At 34.2% G+C, this 19,103-nt stretch overlaps 1 long non-coding RNA gene across 4 annotated transcripts in view; it reads right to left on the bottom strand.

The window, feature by feature from the left end:
• Window positions 1-932: 932 nt before the first annotated feature.
• LOC102144663 (uncharacterized) overlaps window positions 933-19,103 on the bottom strand; it is a 432,084-nt gene continuing 413,913 nt past the window's right edge. For 3 of the 4 annotated variants that reach the window (XR_010579971.2, XR_012420958.1, XR_012420964.1), the window contains one exon: window positions 933-3,552. This is a non-coding gene — a long non-coding RNA (uncharacterized lncRNA). Of the gene's footprint in view, window positions 3,553-18,559; window positions 19,047-19,103 lie in introns of those variants that run through there. The other variant, XR_010579970.2, reaches the window with a different exon arrangement.

Below are 19,103 nucleotides of genomic sequence, written 5' to 3'. Positions count from 1 at the left end.
AGCAGCGGAGGCTGCAGAAGATAGAATATTGCTGTACAGCGAGTGCTGCTGTCTGATTCTTGCTCTGGAAGCTTCGTCTCAGGGGTGTACCCCACCGTGTGAGGTGTGAGGTGTTGGTCTGCACCTAGTGGGGGATGTCCCCCAGGGGTCAGGGACCCACTTGAGCAGGCAGACTGTCCGTTCTCAGATCTCCACCTCCATGCTGGAAGATCCACTGCTCTCTTCAAAGCTGTCAGACAGGGTCATTAACATCTGCAGAGTTTCTGCTGCTTTTTTTTTTTTTTTGCTATGCCCTGTCCTCAGAGGTGGAGTCTACAGAGACAGGTAGGCCTCCTTGAGCTGCGGTGGGCTCCACCCAGTTGGAGCTTCCCAAAGGCTTTGTAATCTACTTAAGTTTCAGCAATGGCGGGCGCCCCTCCCCTAGCCTCCCTGCTGCCTTGCAGTTAGATCTCAGACTGCTGTGCTAGCAATGAGGGAGGCTCCATGGGTGTGGGATCCTCCTGATCAGGTGTGGGATAAAAATCTCCTGGTGTGCGGTTTGCTAAGACCCTTGGTAAAGCGCAGTATTAGGGTGGGAGTAACCCGATTTTCCAGGTGTTGTGTGTCTCAGTTTCTAAAGGGATTCCCTTCCCCCTTGCGCTTCCCAGGTGAGGTGATGCCTCACCCTGCTTCACCTCTGGCTGGTCGGGCTGCCCCAGCTGACCAGCACCCATTGTCTGGCACGCCCCAGTGAGATGAACCCGGTACCTCAGTTGAAAACGCAGAAATCACCCGTCTTCTGTGTCGCTCGTGTTGGGAGCTGGAGGCTGGAGCTCTTCCTGTTTGGCCATCTTGCTCACACTCCCCAATAGTGTGATTTCCATGAAAAAGTGTTCACATAAATTAATGTAACAGAGAACAGAGTTCAGAAATAGAACTTCACATTTATTGAAACTGATTTTAATAAGATGCAAAGACAGTTCAATTAATACAAGGTGATGCTTTCAACATGTATTGTGCAAAAAAAGGAGTATTCATATAAAAAAGTGAACCTCAATCATGACTCACAATTAGTACAAAAATTAACCCAAAATTGGTGATACATCTAAATGTACAAGTCTTGGCAAACTTTTGGAACAATTTGATTTGTCATACGCTGCTGTGAGGAATGTGAAGTATTACAACCACTTTGGAAAATGGTTTTGCTATAACTGTTAAACATGCATACACCATTTGATAGAACCAATTTTCTTCCAGGAATTTACCCAAGAGAAAAGAAATCACATTCCATATCAATACTTATAGATCAGTTTTCAAGAAACGTTATGTTTAATAACCCATAACTGGAAACTACATTGACAAATTTATGTTAAGGTGTGAGCACATTGTGGCATATCCATATGATGAAATACTCCTCAGCAATAAAAAGTAATGAACTATTGATACATGTAACAACATGTATGAATCTCAAAATAATTTTACTGAAAAAGCAAGACAAAACAAAGTACATATGATATGATTCCATTTATATAAAATTCCAGAAAATGCACATTAATTTGTGATAACAGAAAGTAGATTGGTAGTTGCCATAGATGGAGATTGTGAGGAAGAAGTAAGGCAGGGTGGAATGACAAAGGTTAACAAGGAGACATTTGTGAGTGGTGAATATATTTAGGACATACTTTATGGTTATGTGTTCATGGCTGTATACACATGTTAAGGCTTAACTTATTTTGAACTTTAAATATGTTCAGTATTATAAATAAATTACACCCAATGCACTTTGAAAATATAAACATTATAAACTATTAAATGACCAGCTAGAAACAACAGAAATATCAGTCAAAGAGGTTGACATACTGTTCTGAGTAAATGCAAACAATGAAACAAATGGCTTCAAAGCATACCAAAAAAAAAAATTCTCCATTAAATTAATGGAATTCACAATTTGATTTGCCTGTTAATAAACATTTTGAAGTATAGCATGTATTAAAAAGTAATCAAATTTCAAGTGGTGACTTTGATGCATCATTGAGGAAACAACTCATTTAACTTCACCCTAATCAAGAGATGGAACATACCTTTCTCATGAAACTGCCTATCCTGCCTTCCCCCAAACTAAGCGCTTCAAACCTTCATAAAGTTCATCATCTTGCCATCTTCTGACAGGGTAATAAATTAATCTGCTTTTGAATACTACATAAATGTTCATCTCTAGTTCCTTTCACTTATCATTATACTTATGAGATGATGTTGATAGAAAGCAATGTGCTAATATTTATAAAATTTCCAAATGCATAACCCCTTGGCTCAGCAATTGTACTATGACGAATTTATTCTAAAGACATGTATGCCTATGAGCAAAATCACATTTTTTTAAAAGAAGTTTTCAATCTGCATTGTAATTACAAAATCTGTCAATAACAACAGCAAAAAACACACAACAGAGAACTGATTCAATATTAAACGGTATCTAGGTAAAGTAGAATATTATGCAGCCATTTGAAAGCATAAACCAGTTCTTTTAAACAGCACATTTAAAATAAACACATTTATATAGGTATAAATTATATCTGGAATAATACAAAAGTTGTCACTAATTTTAAAAACACAGGTGAGGGATATTTTAATTTCTCAATTTATCTTTAGTTAGTTTGTATTGTCAGATAAATGAAATAGTTTAAAATCGTTTTAAAAACTTAGAATTCTTAAATGTAGACACCCCAGGAATATTGCTATAAGTGAAACAATTGATAACGTTACTTCTAATCTTGAAAATACTTGCAAATGAAAATTAGGATCTTTACTGTATATAATTAAAATGTATTTTATTTCACAACAATTTCTATAGCTTAACTTAGTTTAAAAAATGACTGTCATAAATCCTTTCACTCTTCTGTGACAAAAATATAATAATAAGTAAAAAAAATAAGTTACATGTGGCAAATATTTGAAGTTACTTAACCAACACTGGCACTTTCAAAACAAGGGAATATTTACACACTGCACACAGACAATACTAAGCTTCATGTCTGATCCATTTTGTGGTCTATATTGAGAGTGTAGTACATTCTAGTACCAACTTTTAGAGGCTTTTGCTTTTTATACTCTGCAGAATTGTATGAAATATCAAGGCAGTATTGTGATAGCTGATGTTACAGAAACAAATTGAAGACCACTTTTCCAGATTAGTTCATTCAATTACTACTTATTTGAGTTTGATTTCCCACAGGCTGTATGGAAAACAAGAAGACATTTTCTCAGTCATTTAGAATGTGAAGTAGAGGAGAAAAGTAAATGGATCCAAACTATTTTCCTTTTGAGAAGCACAGGTTCCTCTTTGAAGTACTTGTGTTTTATCATTATGGATACCTCTTTACTGACATGAATAATCTCCCTTTTGAATCATAGTGTCCAAGAAGTGCAAGATGAAAAGATCTGATGAGGTATACATTATCCTGTCAAGACCCTTCATTGACAGAATAACTCTTTTTACTCTCTTTGTGTTGTGTCTTATTTTTTCTGAGAGTATCAGAGCTGTAGGTTTCTTTGATGTGGTTAAATTTCATCCTCCTAAAAGGAAACAATTCAGGCTATTATTGTCATCCATTATCTAATAACTTATATACAGAGGTATTATTATTTTGCTTTGGTTTTCACTTTGCTTTGTAGCCAGGGAAGACCATTCATATTCCAGAAAGCTGTTCTCACCAGTAGAATCTGAGCAGAGCTGTTGCAATATTCAATTTTTGGGCCTAGCCTTTTAAGAAGTAAATGTGCCCATTCCACATTCTCTTTACTCTTCCTGCTGTTGGAAACTAATGGAAAAGTGGACACAAGGAATGGTAAAACTGCAAGCTGGAAGTGGCCCTTGTCCTTAAATACATTACTTTGAATGTCACCTGCCAACCATAAAAACTGTACTGGTCCATTGACTGAATGAGAAAATGCTTCTTATGCATAGTGACTCAAATTGTGGTGGCAGGATTAACCTACCATTAGTCAATCTCACATGATTGTATTAAAATAGACAAGATTTCTTGGCTGATATCAGCATTAGGAGGAACTTGTATTTATTATGAAAAGGAAGTCCAAATCACTTTCACAATTTTAGGATGTGTGATTAAATCAAAATAAAACTATTTACATCTGGTTGTGACCTGAATAGAGTTGTTAATTCATATGCAATCAAATTATGAAAAGAGCAAGCAGTTATAAACAACCTAATGCAGATGTTCAACAAAGAATACAGCCCAGATTTAAGCCTCAATAGTGTCTCAAAATATAACGCATATTTTGAATTTTAAAATAACAACCTAATTTTGTAACAATAACTCCAGATTTCCAAGTTATATGATAAAATAAGCACAGTGTCAGTTTTTACATTCAGAGTTTTATTAAAATAGCCACCAAAAGAAAATTCTGAACAAATTTGGAATTCTCAGAACATAGGGAATTGTATTATAAATAATCCTCAAGGAAATAATGGAAAATATATTGACATTGAACCAGAATGAAGAAGTTAATGGGGTCTAATTTATTCACCTCTATTCATTTCTGAAACATGGGACCAATAAGGACCTTTGGGGAATCCCAGATTTTTTTCAGGAGTGAAGATTGGAGTGGAAGTAAGGATTAAAGACACCACATTGATTTTGTTTTATACCACTAATGAGTAGAAGTTTAAAACAATGGCACCTGTGTATAAGAGGTGTTTTACAACAGCTAAATAAGTAGGTAGTTGTTCGGTGATAAGAGCTTGTCCTTGATAGGAATTAAGTGTAAAAGATCTTGCAGATCTTGACCTGAATTCAGTTTGAAGCAATGAGTGTGGGATTCTTACAATTACCATTGTCAGTAGAAGACTCAAGGAGACAAATTAAGGATACAGCAACAAAATAGCGAAAAGCATTAAAAATGATAGAAAACACAGTCAAAAAGCCCTGACACCCTGTACCTTCAGGACTTCCACTTAATTTTACCATAGGTGATTAGTAGCACTTGCACGTGTTAAATTTGTGAAGTATAAATTTAAATTTATAAATGCTAGTACAAAGGCAATGGCTAAAATAAGAAAAAAAAAAAAATCAAAGAGATCAGCTGTAGCAAAAAAGGAGATCAGTACGTACTATGACATTGACATGGAAACTGGACCAAACAAAATCATCTCAGAAAGATGGCCCTTCACAGGCCATCTACACCAGTCATCAGTAAGAAATGGCATAAAGGGACTTTGTATGCTGGGATCGGCATAGTTGTAGAATTCTTCATAGGTTAGTAATTGCTGAGTTAGAGGTAGAAATGTTTCACAAGCTGAACTTTGGTTAGGTTCTCAGAAGAGACACATAAAAACAAGAAGTTGGATAGTGAGCAGAAACAAGGTGAATTCACACAATTTTGAGGAAGCTATTAGATAGGACTCAAATATGAGTAACCAAACACATTCACAAATATAAGCACACACATCCACATTCACAAAATGTAGCTGTACAAAATTGCAATATACAAAATAAGGGAAGTAATACTCATTGGAGAGAAAAATATGTAATAACTAAAACTAGAATAAGATTATACAATTAATCTATTTTCTATTTTATTAAAATTCAATAAAACTTGAAGAAATGTACTTTGAAAAACAATATTTAAAATGAGATTCAAATACCAAGTAGAAATAAAATGGGAAGCTGAATCAAATGTAGGCTGCAAGGCTAAAGTAATTTTTATTTAAAACAAGCAAAAGGAGCAGGGTACAGTGGTTCAGGCCTATAATTCCAGCACTTTGGGAGGCCGAAGCCAGGGGAGTTCTTGAGCCCAAGAGTCCTAGACCAACCTGGACAACATAGTGACACCTCATCTCTACTACAATTTTTTTTTTTTTTTGAAGATTACCTGGGCATGGTGGCTAGCACCAGTAATCCAAGCTACTCAGGAGTCCGAGGCAGAAAGGAAGGCTTAAGGCCAGGAAGTTGAAGGGGCAGTGAACTGTGATCCTGCAGCTGCAGTGAGCTGTGATGGTGGTACTGCACTCCAGCCTGCGTGAATCCCTTGTGGCAGTATCCAGGGCATCAGCGAGATCCTATCTCAATTTTAAACAATCAAAAAGCACAATGAATACTGCTAAAAGTATAAATAGTAATGCGAAGAAAAAACAAAATAACACAGGAACAGGAAAACAAACACTGCGTGTTCTCACTCATAAGTGGGAGTTGAACAATGAGAAGACACAGACACAGGGAGGGGAACATCACACAGTGGGGCCTGTCGGTGGGGATGGCGCGGGGAAGGTGGGGAGGAGATACGGGACGGATAGCATTAGGAGAAATACCTAATGTAGATGATGGGTTGATGGGTGCAGCAAACCACCATGGCACATGTATACCTATATAACAAACCTGCACATTCTGCACACGTATCCTAGAACTTAAAGTATAATAAAATAAATAAATAAATAATTGCCCTTAAGGTAAAGTAAGAAAGGTCAGAGATTATGAAATGATTTGTTACACTACTGAACAGACTGATAGCTATTGAATGAGCTATTTCATATTTTCCAAAAAAAAAGTCAAAAAAAGACAGCAAACAATAATGGTTTTATAGGTCAATCATTTCATTTCCTTTCTAAATTAATCTGATATACCTAATTTATACACTATTAAAGATTTTCCTTCAGCCTACAAAATATTACATTAATTTTAGTGACTAAAAAATAGGATGAAATCCAAGACTCTTTGCTTTTACTATTTCTCACCATTCCATCCATATAAACCTATATATCACATATAAATGTGATACAGATATACATATATATCACACATATTTTCCCATAGTTTACAAACATTAAATCAAACCATACCAATTAGTTAATATAGGATTTGCATTTTGAATTAAATACTACAGATAATTCCAGGTCAAAACATTTTTAAATGTTTACAAACTAAACATTGTGAACGTTTGGAAATACATATTCTATGTCCAGGCCAGACCCAGATAACTTAAATCAGAATCTCTTATTGCAGTATCTAAGGAGTCAATGATTTTAGGGTTTCCACCCCCCCATACCTGGTGATTCTAATGCATAGACAAGGTTGAGAAAACTATATAGAGCAAAGGCATTAGCTTATAAAGCAGCAATATAAGCCACTTGTGTCTTCACTATGATCTATCTATTGATGGATAGATCACCTCTCCGTTAGGCAGCTGTCTTGACAGCATTCCCTGTCTTCCCCTTCTTTTTGTCACTTTGGCTTCAGGATTGGTAACAGCTTAGGTATTAAAAAAAAAATCATTTTCCTATATTCTCACCCATATAAAGAAACCCTCCTTAACTGGTTGTATTTTGAATGAGCCAATTTTTTTTTTTTCTCTGTAAAGACCCCTAAGCATACACTGTGGATGAACTGCCTTTGTTATTACATAAAGCCAACTTCTACTTGTACATTGGCTCCCATCCCTTAATGCCCTCTTAAGAATATTGATCCAACAATTGTCTCCTCTATCTCTTGTATCAACATTTTTTTCTCTTTCTCTTTGATAATTATTGGAGCTATGGAAACATTTACATACAAACAGCAGTGATTGTTTCTTTCTTAAGAAGATCCTTCCTTTGAAGCCACATTTCCCTTCACTATCTCCTCATTCCTCTGCTTCCCTTTAGAACAAACCACACTGCCCCCAAACCACTATTCAGCCATTCTGATTCCTCTTGTACATCATCTTCAACCTCTACACATGTACCACCTCCTTTTAAGGGTCTTATTTTCACACTCCATTCAGACGGTTCTTGGGAAAGTCACCCACTTCTACCTTGCCACATTACATTCTCTGTTTGCAGACTTCTTAGTTGAACCATCAAAATATTTGGGAACATTTCAACTATTTCCTCTCTGAAGCACTTTTCTTGGTTGTATTTTGGCATATTTGTGTCTTTTGCTGTTTCTCTCACATCATTCCTTCTCTTTCTTAGTCTCCCTTGGTAGGAACTTCACTCTCTGACTTCTAAAAGTTGGAGTGCCCCAGACCTCAGACCTCTTTGCTATACCCTCATTTTCGGGTTATTCAAGTAACTTTATGTCTTTAATGCCAACTGGATGCCAACTGTTCAAAACCCTCCAATGGCTTTTCACCTCCTTAAGGTCAACACCAAAGCCTTTCAGTGGTGTAAAAAAGACTACAAGATCTGAGCCCAGATAGCTCTGTGACATCACCCACAATTTCACTCCCCATGATCAGGCTCCTCCTCACATTGGACAATCATGATCATACCTTGGGACCTTTCCACATATTATCCCTTAGGCTTTCTGAAGAACACCCATATGTTTCATTCCCTTCCTGTTTCAGTTCTTGGATTAATATCACCTTATTATAAATTGGGCTTTATATGATCCCTCTCTATAAAATAACAACATTCTCCAACTTTACCTTCTGTATCCCTATCAGCCTACTTAATTTTATTTCAAGACACTTAACATCGAAATCACAATACATTCAATTGTTTGTTTATTTACTGTCTGCTTTCCAACCTTTCCCCGCTAGACTATAAGTATTCTATAAATCTAAAAGCTTCCTTTTTTTTTTTTTTAATTCAAGTCACTGATCTCACAGCATCTAGAATACTATCCATTACAGAGAAAGTATTTGAGAATTTCTGGTTAATTGGATGAATGAATGAGTACTCCTTTTCATTTTCTGTGAATTACCTGTGTGTTTCTTAAAGTTATATGTTATGTTTTCTTCATATATAAGAAATTTTAACCTTTTGCCCTTTACTTGCCAAATATTGTGTCCTGGTTTATCATTTGTCTTTTTAGTTTATGATATCATTTGTCATACATAAAAATTTGATATTTAATTTTGATAAAATTGCTCAATTACAAAATGATTATAACAGGTAAGTAAAATGTGTCACAATAAATGGCTTTTTCTTTTCTTTTCTTTCTTTTTTTTTTTGAGATGGAGTTTCATTCTGTTGCCCAGACTGGAATGCAATGGTGCAATCTAGGCTCATTGAAACCTCCGCCTCCTGGCTTCAAGTGGTTTTCCTGCTTCAGCCTCCTGAGTAGCTAGGATTACAGGCATATGCCACCACGTCTGGCTAATTTTTTTTTTTTTTTTTTGTATTTAGTATTTAGTAGAGATGGAGTTTCATCATGTTGGTCAGGCTGCTCTCGAACTCCTGAACTCAAATGATCCACCTGCCTCAGCCTTCCAAAGTGCTGAGATTACAGGCTTGAGCCACTGCACCCAGCTCAATGGCTTTTTATTTCACATCTCTCTCTTTCAAACTCACAAAATATTAACCCTTTTATAAAATATTCAAAATTAAAAATAATCTTTAATGAAAAAAGGACGTATCTGCAACTTGGAAGTACAAAATGCAATTTCTTTAAAAATCTACCAAATCTAGTCTGGGATAAGACAGCGTGCTGATAAATATCACGCACTGCCTCAGCCCTCATATAATAAGTTTTCTCACAGGTTAATGTCACTTTTTCAGCAAAGTTTGGTCAAACAATTACTATGTGCAAAAAGACAAAGTAAGTGCTAAAGATAATATTGAGAAATACAGTGTGTGACACCCCTTGTGATTAAAAATATGCATTCTTGGTATCAAACAAAAGACTATAAAAGGCAAAAAACACCAAAATTAATAACTATATACACATACATAATAAACATATGCATTTCCATATGCACATATGTATACATACACGGGTATATGTTTGTATGCAAATATTCAGTGCTCAAACTTTGGTAGTTACCTAGACTTTGCATCTTCCTCCTTTATGCTCCATCATCTTCAAATCCTAACACATTACCATAAAGGGAGGATTATGCTTTTCATCCAGGATAATGTAAAGTAGCATGCTGAGCTAGAATCAAAAACGTTTGCTAACTTAGTATATTAACTTTTCACGGGTAAAACTGTTTGCCTAGTCTTTTTAGAAAAGGTGAGTCTGGTCTTATCCTTAAGAAATTCTGTTCAAATTAACGCTGTGACAAATTAAATGTCTTCATTTTTGTATACACTAAAATACCAAATGGAAATGATGATATTTAGTTGTCTAATAGTAAATGTTCTCTGTAGTACTGAAGGACTTCCTAGATTATTGATAACAAATTCCCTCATAACTTTCTGAGTGAAATTTTATATGTTTGTGTGTGTGTGTGTGTAAAATATAATCAATATATCTGAAAGTTTTTTTTAATTTCAAAAAATATTTAAATATTAAATTTATTAAAGATATTCCAGGGTTTACATATAATGATTATGTTTTTATTTTTGTTTAAGATTACAATTCATAATTGTTGTTTCATTAACTATTGTGTGTCTATGCTTTTCTAAGTTTTTGTTAGAGACTTGCATCTGGTCCTTAGTATTCTCGTAGAATTGCAATGGCACATCAATATCTGTATACGTTATTAGCTTTTCAAAGAAACGATTCTGAATTTTAAATTAAATTAGGCTTACAAAAACTATACATTTTCAATACCATTAGTACAACTGTAAATGCACAAGTTAAAAAAAGACATTAATTTTGAAAGCATATTGAAGAAAGTTTTTTATTTGGTGGCAGGTAATAGAAAAAAAGGTATTTCATTTCCTATGATTTGCTTATAGTTTAACCAGTAAACATGAAAACCCTTTGCCTGAAGACATTTCTCAGTTTGAAAAGCACTGAATTTTACAACTACAACAGTCTTCTCAGAGTACTCATTAAAATAAAACCTTCAATTAATTTAATTTTAACTAATTCCTCTTGAAGCCTTGAGTCTCTTAGCTACTGGATCACATGCCGAACTTGCAAAATGACATCTTTTTATTTCTTTCTAAAGTATAAATTTTCTATATCCCTGGAAATATTTTGATAGTATATCATAAATCTGAGTCTGGGAAATTGTAAACTTATATAAAACTCATACACATAAAGAAATAAAGAATATACATTACTTACTAAAGTCTATAATAGCCCTTCCAAAAATATTTCTTAAAATTATTATTTGTTATAGATAATGCTAATTTAAAGACATACATTGCTCCAGAAAACCACTATATGATGTCATCTATAAATGCATTAGACCTATACATGTAGAAGTAAGTTTATTAACGTTACTAAGAGTGCTCATAACTGTAGCTAATTAATTGCTTGTGACCACACTGGCATGATTTCATAACAATGATAGTAGGCTTAACTTGGTAAATTTCGAATCAGTGGGAACTGATAGATTCATTGATTGACTGAGGTCAAACTTCCCTATGCAAATCAAACTATGTAATACAAAAATTAAAATTCTTGACATATGCTTCTTAAAATCTTCTATCTAAAACATTAAGCCTACTGGTAGAATAATTCTACCTTATTTTACTGTCAAATAACTTGAGTATCACTTAAAATAAATTATTAAAATTAACACTGATTTTTAAGTGGACAGGATCACTTTAATATTTGTTTCTGTTATTATTATTATTAAAAGATGGAAACTTGCTATGTTTCTCAGGCTAGATTCAAACTCCTGAGCTCAAGGGATCCTCCTACATCAGCCTCTCTAGTAGCTGAAACTACAGGTATGTAATATTTAGCTTTTAAACATGGTATGTTCTAGACTTTAGAAGTAGAATATTTGAATTATCTGAAAATATTGAGCAAGTGACTAAAGTCTGGGAGCCTGAGAAACTATGATAAAATTACTTAGAAGTAAAATTAGTAAAGAGGCCATTTTTCATGGTCATTCTTTGAATGAAGTATAAGTAACAGTAAGCTATTCCAAAGGCCTGGGGAGATCAGTATATCTTTGGAACTCTTTGGTTTTTTCCAAGGTCTTAATCTTGGCAAGATTTTGAACTTTGCTGTCACAAACATCCAGCAAGTCAAATTAGCCTGTGTTAGAGGCAGAATTTTTTTATTTTTTCTTAACCAATTTAGCTCTAGTAGAACTTTGAAAGATTTATTGCAAGATATAAACTTTACTGGCTAAGTTAGCGAAATCAAATCAATTATAATATCAAAATAGAAGGAAGAATTCAATTCAAAAACTGATACTCTTCATCACTGGCATTTTAAAATAAGAAGTCTAATTTTGTTTTGAGAGGATAGTAGTAAACTGCTTTTTCTTAGTAAAATGTAAGTTAACTACTGTTATAATTGCACAATAAAATACATGTTGACTTGCAACATCACATTCTGTTCTCATAGATACAGTTAGTATCTATTCATGGCCATGGTTGTCATGTAATAGTGGGGGAAAAGGGTCTCTGTTAAAATTGGAAACACTTGAAATACTAGTGTCTAGGCACTGACTCACTAAATGCTAAGAAAATAAGACAAGGAAAAGAACTATTAATATATTATGTACTTCCTGACCAGAAATAAAATAAGGATGTTACAAGAAAGACTGCCATAGTTAAATTGGTATTTGTATAACCCAAGCTAACTATGGGTCATGTACCAACCCAAAAGGTTTAGAAAAACACTGGAATCATATTCCACTTCAGAGAAGAAAGATTAGAAAAAGACACTGACTCTTAAAACTAGTAGTGTTGATGACCTAAGCAGTAAGAATGACTGAAATAGCCAAATTAATTATCTTAACTCTATGTAGTTTGCTGACTTCTGGAAATTACAGGAAGAACAAAGTTTATGAGTAAGGCTATGAAAGGACCCTGAAAAGAAATTCAAATTGGTCAAACTGTTCATTTTCTTACACCGTGAAAAGGTAGAATTTTCTTTTGGAGAAAGCACAAAGTTGCATGAAGAATTTCTTAATAACATAACAATCAATTAAACAGACTGGTGCTTGCTAAATATTTTCAAGGCTTTAATGTCTTAAACTCATCGCCTGAGCAGGGTTAAGATGGTACTAGTATCTATAAAGCTGCATCAGTATGACTCTAGGGAAAATGGAAGCACCTTGGTAAGGGGCTTATTTTAATCTAATGTTTTATCAATAATTAGGTTTATAATAAAAACAAATTCGTTTATTCTAAAGATTTAGTGTTCAGATGAGCATGTAGGGCATAGGTCCTCTGAGCTCACTGAACCAAGACATTACCTAAGACACAGACATTGCTCAACTTCCCTTGGGTTACCCTGTCAAAGCAATGGCATGACACACTGACATAATGTTACCCTGGGGGATGAGTACTGGGCTCTTAGTCTTGTAGAACTGCTTTATCCACATGACATGTTGGCTTGTCATAATTCTAACCTCCAGTTTTCTCTTAAATATTTTTGTTGTTGTTCTTGCATTTGTGTTTTGGGGCCTGAAATTAACATAAGAAGAAAAGAGAACTTCACTTTTGGTTTTGGTGCGATATTGCTGAGATGCTGTCTCCAATATAAAACTGGGACAACTTCATTGATTTTTAATTTTTTAAAGAACTTTGCTTATTTTACTTTAAATTCTTATTAGGGTTTCGATAACAGGAAAATTTTTATAATGATCAAATAAGTGGCATAATAGTTTTGACATTGCATTATTAAGATTGATTTTATAAGGTCATTTGAATCATTATATAATCTTCAGTGAGTTATAATTAACCCTGTTCCTGGGAAAAATAATTAAGATGAAAACATAAAAATGTGTAATTTGGAGCTAGGGAACAGTATGGCCTTGGGTTTCTGTAACTAGTGTATCTGTCTAAACCATTTCAGGTCTTTCTGGAGTCAAAAAATAAGCAACTAAACATTGCTATGAGAAGGATACATGTTGCATTAGAAAATGAGAGTAAAATAACTATGCTAAACAGATACTCCACTTCCCTAAAGAATATGGGAATGGCTTAAAGAATAGCTACCATGCTGGGGAGCCATTCACTTACGGTTATGCCCAGTGGTTAAGAAAACAAAATGGAGGGGATTGCATGGAGTGAACAATTTCATCTTGTTTCCTGTGTTCCTGAATATAGAACAAGATCCTCTTCTATGGCTATGCACCTGGAAAAATTACCAAATAAGATGTCTCTTTACTTGTTTCACCCTAAAGGAGGAGTGAGGACAGACTTATCCAAATAATGTAGACAGATTTATCCAAATAATGTAGACATTTTGTGATCTCCACGAAGAAATAGGGTAGACCCATCCCCCAAAGTTTTGCTTGGATGTCAAGACTGATGATGCCACATACACACCAAGAGGTTAAGGAAACAGTTTATTACTCTCATAATGAGACTTTCTCAGGAGAGCAGGGCAAGCAGCAAGCAGGTCCAAAAATGGCTTGAGAGAGTATGGAAAGTTGCCTGGCTTGGATTTTTTGTGATTAGGGAAAGGTTGGGGCGAAGGCTCCCACACATGGGCTAGGGCTTAATTGCTTTGAACTTCTGGCTTCCACAGAGGGAGTACCTGTGCTTTCTTTTCAGCTTGCTCAAATATGGGGCAGAAGAGGAAGAGGGAGTGGTGGGAATTGAAAGCTGACGTCAGTAAAACACAAACAATGAAGTCAGCATCTTTATTATAAATTAGAAGTAAATTCTATTGGAGAAAAATTTCCTTCAAAAGAGACAAAGGATGAGACTATGTCATGGCAAGAAAACTATGTGTGTAAGAGATTGGAAGTGAAATTTATAGCCTATTTAAGCAATACAGTTTAGAGAGATACAACGGAAATTCTCTTTCAAAAAGGTAGAGTGAATTCAAATTTGAGTACCTAAAACATGATATTGGAGAGAAGAGGAATTTAAACTCTTGAAATTAGATAGGTATATAAAAAGATTAAGTAGGAAAAAATATGATAAAATATATTTTTTGTTTTTCCTTTATTTTTCCTTTTCTCTCCTTCCATCTTTTACCATTTTAATGCAATTTTCTCAATACATTGACTTGTTTGTTTTCATTCTCCTCTCGATTTATTTTCTTTTTTCATTTCCTTTTAGACAAATGTTGATATGTGAACAAAAGCAAATACTGGAAGCATATAGTTTCCTGTCTGGTTTTTAAAGTCTTAATTTAATTTCATAAAAATTCCATAGTCTTTTTCTTAACCATACTAAATGATTATCTTTAGTTTTTGTTTATTCTTCTACCTTACTTTTGTTAGGAAAAAGCTGTAGCTTTTCTCTAAAATTTCTCTGAGACATAGAGCTTAGCAAAATGACACCACCATTCAAAACATCCCTGGAGAGATCCCAATTTAGAGCTGTAGATTGGATTTATATTCACAAGATTTGGTGCAAGAAAATAATTATTTTTGAAATATTGTTACTTCTACAAATAAAAATGTCTTATAATGATGTTACTGAAAATTAAAAGCTTGTTTTTATTAAAATCCAAAGAGGAAATAAGATAATGAATACTTCTTAAAATATAATTAGCACAGCTTTTTTATGGACTTGGGGATTCATATTTCAAATCATGAATTTGTATTAGGAAATAAAGTAAATGTACTAGTTAGGTACATTGTTTTCCTTTTTATCTTCTTTAATGGATGCATCTAAAGACATACCTATGTTACATAAATTGAAAATATTCGTAGAAAGCCTATAGTCCAACTCACTTAGCACATCTGTAAACTAAAATGCTTTTAGAGACCCTGGCTTGCCAGTGGTAACAAGCCTGATAGGAACAGCCTTCCTGAGGCGAAGTGTGATTAACTAAAAAGATAAATAGAGAACTTTAAAACTGTAGCACTGAGGATATAGAATGACCATGTAATATCAATGTCATGGGACAGAAATGTGATCAATTTTTTAGATATAGCTATTTATTTATTAGGCTGTTATAATACATACACTGTGAGAAGAAAAATGTAAAGTTGACCTCATAATTCCCCATGGAAAGGAAGCAAACCAACCGACAAAATGTTTTTATGGATCGTTTTAACTGTGGAAAGATTTTTCTTAGGTTAGAGTTCAAACAAATCAAAGAATAACTTTCTCTGAAAAAAAATAAAAATTTAAAGGTTGGGTATGTACAAACAGGAAGAGAGGAGATTAAAGGAAGTTGAAGGTACTCAATAATATAACAAGATGCTTGAATCAGGGTAGAAGATGTGACAAATGAAAGTTCTCTGACAAGGAATCAAAGACGGGTGAAATAATAGAAACAAGATACAAACATGTCTAAATTTAATTTTGCATTCTATGCTAGGATTGGATGAATTACAGTTGTTGTTATCTTGATGCCTAGGGTAACTAAGTAAAATGGGGCTATATTTCTCTCACATTTGTGTTGCAAATAAGGAAATTATTATAGGAAGCAAGAAATTTGAACATTCTTAAAGGTAGAATAAGCTGCAAATGTAGCTCAGAAGTGACTAGGTGTAACAAAAGTCCCCTAAAATCTCTAGCAGGCATTTTAAAGGGTGCAGGGTTCCCAACCATATATGGAATAGGATTTGAGCCAATTTTCTTTCAATGCCAAAATAAAAATTATCCAGAGCTGGCACCTAGTTATAATTCCAATGAACTCTGTACAATAAATGCAGTTTCCCAAACAGTATACATAGTTTCAAAAAGAACATTTGGAAGAAATATTGATAAATTTTATGCTTTACATAAAACAATTAGTTTTTAGCAAATAGAGATTTTAAATTTTATTAAGATTGTTTTTGATTGACAAATCATAATTGATCATTTATGAAGTACAATGTGATGTTTTGATATTTCAAAATAACTGAGAGAGTAAATTTCAAACGTCTTATCAAAATTTTTTTTTTTTTTTTGAGACAGAGTCTTGCTCTACCACCCAGGCTGGAGTGCAGTGGCAGGATCTTGGCTCACTGCAACCTCTGCCTTCTGGGTTTAAGGGATCCTCCAGCCTCAGTCTCCTGAGTAGCTGGGACTACAGGTGCATGCCACCACACCCGGCTAATTTTTTGTATTTTTAGTAGAGACGGGGTTTCACCGGGTTAGCCAGGATTATCTGGATCTCCTGACCTCGTGATCTGCCCACCTCAGCCTCCCAAAGTGCTGGGATTACAGGTGTGAGCCATTACACCCGGCCTATTAAAGACTTCTATTGCATTAACAGTGTTAATACTTGTGAAAGAAAATTATAAAATACAATTAAAAATAGCAGAAAATAAAATCAACTACATAAAATTTTACCACTTAATAAGAATGATTATTACTAAATAATCTAATTATACAGTTTTATGAAATTATTAAATGAGATATATAAGCATTTTAATATTTTATAAATGTTTTTACATTTTAGTAAATAATCTTTTTTCAAAAAATACTTTCTTTACATAAGGTGTATCACAATTTACATATGCTTACTCTTTCATTTAATGGCAGATCATAAAAAGGTTTTCATATCAGTACATGTAGCTCCTACTTATTTTATATACAGATGAGCATCTATAATCCAAAAATCTAAAGCATGAAATGCTCTAAATTCCAAAACTTTTTGAGTTCTAAAATGATGCACAAGTGGAAAATTCCACACCTGACCTTGTGTGACAGGTACAGTCAAAATGTAGCAATACAACTCAGTTTTTTAGAGTCCCCAAGAGAAAAAGACCCTCCCAGCCCACATAAGCTGTGATATCTTTTTCCATTGCATGCCCGGATTCCCCCAGAGAAGCACACACACTAACGGTTTTTGTTTTGTTTTGTTTTGTTTTAAAAAAAAGAAAGAAAAGAAGAAGAAAAGCATGTGGTCAGGGCCAAATGCACCAGTGGCAGGATCCCCACAGTACCCTACATGGAACCAAAACCTATGTGAATTACTCATTGTGATTGTTTGCGTAGTCTCTGCTGTATGGTATAAAGATATTGTTGAAAATGTCAAAAAAGTCTGCAGATATCCCCTATCAGTAACAGTGATACCAAAAATAATAAGCATTTATGTTTATCTATGGCATAGAAAATCAACCTGTTGGAGAAAGACAGCAGTGTAAGTGTGAAATGTCTTACAGAAGAGTATGGTGTTGGAATTACCGCTATATACCTAAAGAAACAGGATAAACTGTTGAGTTATATGCTGAAAGTGATAAACGAATGTTAATGAAAAATAAGAAAACATTGCATAAAGCTAAAAATAAAGATGTTGATTATATTTTGGAAGAGCGAATCTTTAAGTGTTGCAGTGAACACATGTCAGTAATAGTAATCATAAAATAAGCCAAGATCCATCACGATGAACTGTAAATTGAGGGAACTATGAATATTCAACACACTAGTTGCAAAAATTTAAGAAAAGACATGGCATTAAATTTTTAATGATTTCTACTGATAAAGCATCTGCTGATCACAAAGCAGCAGATAAATTCATTGAGGAGTTTACACAGATCATTGCAGATGAAAATTTGACACCAGAACGAGTCTTTAATGCTCATAAAACATTGTTCTGATGTTACTGCTCCATAAAGACACTGACCACAGCTGATAAGGCAGCTCCTACAGGAATTAAGGATGCTAAGGATAGAGTAACTATGCTGGGATGTGCTAATGCAGCAGGCAAGCTTAAGTGTAAAGTTGCTGAAATAGGCAAAATTTGGCATTTTTGCTGCTTTAAATGAGATAATTTCTTATCAAGGCCCATTATTATGATACAAAAGTCATGGATCACCAGAAACAGCTTTCTGATTGATTTCACAAACATCTTCTACTAGTGGTTCATGCTCACTTCAGGAAAGCTGGACTGGGTGACAACAGACCTCAAGTGAGAAAAAAATGACTGACTTTCTTACATATGCAAAAAATATACCTTCAGAATTCATCAGTAAGCTTGAGGAAGTAGATATCAAAGAAGTTTTATACATTTATATTGAGGCTACAGTTGTTCATTCATTGACCGATGGTGAAATAGCCAAAAGGGTTGTAAATTAAGGCAATCTTGATAATATTAAGAATAGAGATCATGTTGTTAACACTGAAGAAAAAGTGCCTATATATGACATGGTCAAAAAGTGTGATGGGCTTATTTAAAAACTAGAGCAGTGTGCATTCATAACAGAAAAAGATATTATGTCAGTATATAAAATCAAAGAGAGGCTTCTAAGACAAAACATATGTTTAATGAGGCAGAAGACCAGAGGAAACATCTTTAAAAGATGTCTAGTAGAATTCCTCCTTATCCCCAGAGGACCAACTTCCTGGTCTCCCCACTGCTTCTGATGTTTCTTCTCACCTAAAAGAAAAATACAGCATACAGCAACTTTTAAATCAATACACAACGTTGTAGGTG

This window comes from Macaca fascicularis, chromosome 12 (genome assembly GCF_037993035.2).
Source record: "Macaca fascicularis isolate 582-1 chromosome 12, T2T-MFA8v1.1".
In the NCBI taxonomy this organism is placed as follows: domain Eukaryota; kingdom Metazoa; phylum Chordata; class Mammalia; order Primates; family Cercopithecidae; genus Macaca; species Macaca fascicularis.
Note: the sequence above shows the minus strand (reverse complement) of the source record. Positions and strands in the feature narration are given on the sequence as shown.